The sequence below is a fragment of the Sciurus carolinensis genome, chromosome X (genome assembly GCF_902686445.1).
Source record: "Sciurus carolinensis chromosome X, mSciCar1.2, whole genome shotgun sequence".
NCBI lineage: Eukaryota > Metazoa > Chordata > Mammalia > Rodentia > Sciuridae > Sciurus > Sciurus carolinensis.
Window position 1 is genome coordinate 102104909 of NC_062232.1, and position 6267 is coordinate 102111175.

Consider the following 6267-nt stretch of genomic DNA (forward strand, 5'->3'; position numbering starts at 1 on the left):
ACAACAGAAGATGTAAAACAAAGGAATGTATCAACAGAATGGAAAAGTCCTTTTAAAAATCCTATAATCTTTTGATATGCATCTCAAGCCTCTGAGAAAAATGTAATTATCCAGATGCCTTTGGTCAAAGGGTAGAAGTTATCAAAGTTTAAAATTCTAGTCAGCAGGTACATAAGGTAAACCTTATTTCTTAATGTCCTTCACTCCATTTTGAAAGGATCTTTCAATTACTTTCATTGTAATTTTTCTTTTGTTTGTAAAGACCTTCTTTAATAACTTAAAGAACAATTTGGCTAGTAGCAAAGAACTTGGGAACTATGGCATAAAATAAATTTGGAGACTTTAGGCAGCAGGGGTAATATCAAGGGCTTCCAAAGTCAACATTAAGATTTCAGATTTTATAGTATATAAATAGGATGTAATTAATGAATTTTTAATTAAAGGGTGAAATTCTTATGATCCAATTTATGTTTTTAGTGGAGCACCCCCAATTGCTAGGTGAAAAATACATGATTGGGTTATGTGGAAGTAATGGAAAAAAGAAAGATCTGATAGAAGAATTTTGTGTTAGTCAAAGTGTGAGATGTGATAATGACTCAGAACAAAATAAAAGTAGTACAGGTGAAGGGAAACATACTGAATTAAAATGTAAATTGAAGATAAAATTTATAGGACTCACTGATGCCATAGATGTGGGAAATGAAGGAGAGGGTAAAATCAAGTGTGATCCCAGGTTACTGGCTTAAGTTACTGGAGAGTAGTTTTGAATATTTAATAGTGGAAGAACTATTGTAAATTACTAGAACAGTTTTGGGAAAGAAAAATAAGGTGTTGCATTTTGGACATGTTAAGATTGAGATGTGTGTGATACAAGTGCAGTTGTCAAATAATCAGTTGATAATGATAGTTGCTATTCAGGGAAAACATCTGATTAAAAATTTAAGTTCATGATTCACCAATTTAAAATGTTTTTCCCTCCCTCCCTCCCTCCCTCCCTCCCTTCCTTCCTTCCTTCCTTCCTTCCTTCCTTCCTCCCTCCCTCCCTCCTTTCCTCCCTCCCTCTCCCCATCCCTCTCTTTCTGTAATGGGGATTGAATCCAGGGGCACTCTACCACTGAGATATATACCCAGCCATTTTTTAGTTTTTATTTTGAGAATCTCATTAGTCAACCAGGCTGGCCTCAAATTTGTGATCCTCCTGCCTCATCCTACCAAGAATCTGAGATTATAGGAAAGTACCACCATGTGTGGTATACAATTCTCATTTGATAGCTCTTAAAACTCATCATGAGAAATTATCCGATAATATAATTTGGAATTCATACTACCTGGTGAGTTGCTTCTTTCTTGATGCTCTCAATATTCTCCCTTTGGGCTGAAGTCTTACGTAGCTCAGTGATACAGCACTTGCTTAGCACCCGTAAGGCACTGGGTTTGATCCTTGACACCACATAAAAATAAATAAGTTAAAGTATTATGCCCATCCACAACTAAAAAAAATTTAAAAATTAATAATATTCTCCTATTGGTTCTTATTTTTTTATCTTGAGATGGATCTTACCAAGTTGCTGAGGCTGACTTCAAACTTGAGATTCTCCTGCCTAAGTTTCCCATGTCATTGGGATTATAGGCATGTACCACTGTGCCTAATTTGTCTTGAATTCTATTTATATGATGAATCACACTTATTAATTTGCATTTGTTGAATCAAACTTGCATCCCTGGGATGACACCAACTTGTCATGGTATACAATTACTTAATGTGTTTTTGAAAGCAATTGCTAATTTTTAAAATTTTGATCCATTGTACTCAAATGGGGTACAACTTTTGTTTCTCTGGTTGTACATGAAGTAGAGTCACACCATTAACGTGATCATACATGTACATAGGGTGATAATGTTTGTCTCATTCTATTATCTTTCCTTCCCCACACCCCTCCCCATCCCTCATTTTCCTTTATACAATTCATCCTTCTTCCATTCTTGCCTCCCCCCACATTACGTATAATTTTATTCTTCTTTGTGACTGAAAAAAGTACACTCATACATTGCTGGTGGGGTTGCAAATTGGTGCAGCCACTCTGGAAAACAGCATGGAGATTCCTTAGATTGCTAATATTTTATTAAGAATTTTTTTCATCTGTTTTCATCAGGGATAATAGTCTTTCTTTCTGTTGTGTCTTTCTGTGATTTTTAAAATTTTTTATTTGTTGTAATTAGTTATACATGACAGTAGAACGCACTTATGCATTTTGATAAATCATATATAAATGGAGTATAATTTCTCATTTTTCTGAATATACATATTGTAGGATCACATCGGTCATGCAGCCATGTATGTGAGGTAATAATCTGTGTTTCACTCTACTATTCTTCCTTTTTATACTTTTTAAAAATTTGTTCTTTTTAGATATACATGACAATAGATTGTATTTTGACATGTTATACATACATGGGGTATAACTTATTCTAATTTAATATTCTACCATATTTACATCATGCATATATATTATAAAATTATTATTTACCATTTTGTGCTGTTCTTTTTGTACTGAAAGGACAAACAAGGAAAGAAGGAAATTAAGATCTATTGAAAATCTGCATGTACCAAAATTTTGCAAATGTTTTATAAAAATTGAAAAAAATAATTTATATGATCATCTTCATTGATTGTTTAGAATATTTGTACAAAGTTACATAACTTAGGAGGACAAAACTGGCTAAATTAGACTTCAGAATCTATCATTTTTCCTAATACACATGCCATCTCAGAACAGGTGTTATCTTTTTAAAAATTTTTTTAAGTTGTAGATGGACACAATTCCTTTATTTTGTTTTATTTATTTTTATGTGGACTGAGGATCAAACCTGGTGCCTCACATGTGCTAGGCAAGTGCTCCATCACTGATCCACAAACCCAGCCCAGAAGAGGTGTTATCTTAAAAGAGCTTTAATATCCATGTAGTTATTCCCCACCTATCCTTATCTTTCCACTTCCACTATCATCTTTTTCAGGTTCACATCACTTCACTTCTATAATAATTCATAAAATTTCTTGCATTTTTTCTACCGGCTTTCATCCTTATCCACTAGCCCAAATTGTTATGTAGAAAAAAAACCAATAAAAAGTAAAAATTAAACATCTAGAATTTTCCTTTCCTCCAAACTATTCAATGATTTTACATTGACCTCAGAACACAGTACACATTCTTTACTCCAGAAGTCAATGTCATCTGTGACCACTGTGATTTTGAGCCCTCTCCTAATTATCTCATTTGTAAGTTCCACACATTTGTCATCAATTAAATGTTTATTATTGGTAATGCTTCTACTTCACCTTATATAATTACTCTGGGGCTTCTTTTGGGGGGAGTACTTTTGTGTGGCTGTGTTCCCTAAATATCATTCCAACAAGTTCTTTTCCACATATATAGATTCTCCACATCACTTACATTATGTACATCAGAAACAGAATAAATTGCAGTAAAAGTTAGAAAACAGTAAATCTTTCTTGTTTGATGGTATATTCTGTAAAATTAATTCTCTCAAATTCCCCCAAACAACTGAAAGTGTTTATACTACAGAGTACCTAATTGTTATTTATTGAATGAAAAAATACCTTAGTTTAGAACACTGAACATTATCTTTGCATGATATCACCTATCACCTCTTTCTTCCATATCATGGGAAAAATGAGCATTATTCTGAATGTCAATATAAATATAAAATTATTGATACATTGTTGTTTTAGTAAACTTTTTCACTTCTGTGAAAAAAACAAAAAAAAATTGACAAGAATAATTTTAGAATAGGAAAAGTGTTTATTATTTTTGGGGGGAGAAACCAGGGATTGAGCTCACTGGATCACTTAGCCACATTCCCAGCCCTATTTTGTATTTTATTTAGAGACAAGGTCTCACTGAGTTGCTTAGCACCTTGCTTTTCCTGAGACTGACTTTAAACTTGCCATCCTCCTGTCTTAGCCTTCTGAGTCACTGGGATTATAGGCATGTACTGCCCTGCCCAGCATAAAAGTTTATTTTGAGGCTCACAGTTTCAGAGGTCTCAGTTTGTAGATGGTCTGCTTCATTGCTCTGGGCCCAAAGTGTGGCATAACATCATGACAGAAGAGTGTAGTGGAGGAAAACAGGCAGAATGTAATAGTGCTCTACTTTTGCTTTGAATATAGCCCTTGCTGCTCTGCCACTGCAACTTATTTTTAGAATGGACATGTTTCTTTCTCTTCCTCCTCCTCCCTAACTCTCCTCCTTCCTAATCTGGGGGGAAACATGATTACCTTTCTTCCTCGTCCTAGGCAAAATTATCTGCTCTTGAGCACACACCCACCACAGGAACAAAGTAATTCATATTTTAGGGATAGGACCAGAAGATCTAAGAAATGACCCTTTCCCCAAATAACAAATGTATTACAACTCTGGACAGAGAACATGTGGAATGTAGCATTTGAATCACTTCTTAAAAAACAAAACAAAACAAAACTCTGTTCCCCTTGATGAGCAGAATCACAGCCTGTGGGATAGGATTCCGCTGTGTTTCTCCATTGCTAACAAAGCATAAAACTACTTTTTACTTTTTCTCAAAGTCATGTCCTTGTTATTGGATTGGTATTGGAGACAAGAACCAAGCTTTTGGTAACAAGGACATGGACACCAGGAAGTACAGAGTCTCCTCACACCAAGAACAAAACATATACTCCAAAATCAAGCCCCTATGACCAACCTCCTCCAGCCACAACCTACCTGCATACATTTACCACACACTTAATCCCTATTAGCGGATGAATGCATTCATTAGTTAAGGCTTTAATAACCCAATCATTTCACCTCTCAACTTTCTTCCATTGTCTCAGGATTGAGCTTTTTGCAGGACACCTCATATAATAACAGTTGTGCAGTATAGTGTATGTTTAGGAACACAGGCTTAGAAGTCAGATAGCTAAGGTATAGATAGTTACTTGTGAGACCCTGGACTTAACCTGTTTTTCATTTAGTTCCCTCATTGATAAATTAGAGCTAAATGGTGATTGATTGGCTTGGAAAAAATGTTGAAAGGTGTCATCGTTTTTTCTAAAATTATTCTTTCACTAGAACTTTGAAGACAAGAACAGATTGTCCAGACAGAAATTAACTTCTGAAGGGATATATATATGTGTATATATATATATATATATATATATATAAAATATATATACACACACATACATATAAACATATGTATGTATATATGGTATATATTTCCCAAGTATGAGAGTAAGGGATCATGATTTTTGTGGAAATACCATATATACATACATATGTATATATATAGTGTATATATACATAAATATTATATATGGTATATGGTATTTCCACAGAAAAAACATGATCCCTTACTCTCACGCTTGGGAACTACATTCCTCTTCCATATGGAAGGAAGCTAATCTGTTTTCTTTGATAAAAACATTCCCTTGTGGACTGAGTACCACCCAAAGCTGCCGTGTACAATTTTTCCTACACTCAAGGCATCACTAATTTATAAGCACATATTTAAACTCATAATTATGACTTGTCATTTAGTGGTTCAAAAAGGTCCCTTAAGTTTTACTGAGAATTACTGAGGAGTGCATATATTTTTTTCTTAAATTAGGCCCACATCATAGGGTACAGTTACTACTATACAACTTGCTACAGTTTGAAAAATTTACCAGAAGTTGCCTCAGTACCTCAGTGGCATCTTTATCAAGGAAGGAGCTAATATCACTCAGTGCATTTTTCTTTTTCTCCTCTACAAACTTTCATTGGAGCTCCATTGTAGCTGAAATTACACTAAACTAAGAAAAAAAATCAAGTGAAATGATGTATTTGCTAGTAGGCAAGTTGGTGAAAACACCCCTTTAGAAAAATTTGTCAACCTATCTTTCTGGATCTCAATTCCTTATTTAATGTATATGGTATGTGTGTATAATAGAGGTGGGAGGTATTAGCTAATCACCAATCTCAAAGTTTCAGAAAAAGAATTCACCTCAAATTTGTAATAATGTAAATTTTACCAAAGTCATTCCAAAGATGTAGAAGCCAACACAATATGCTAAAAAGGAGATTTTATTGTAGAATATAAAAATCAGAAATAATCTCAATTTACTTTGAACTTAATTGTGAATAAGTGCTCTTAAATTATTCATTAAAGGAATGTGGTTGCCTTCTCAATGTTAACATAGACATTTACTATGCCCCTAGGTATATGCCCTCATCAAAGATAATACTGGAT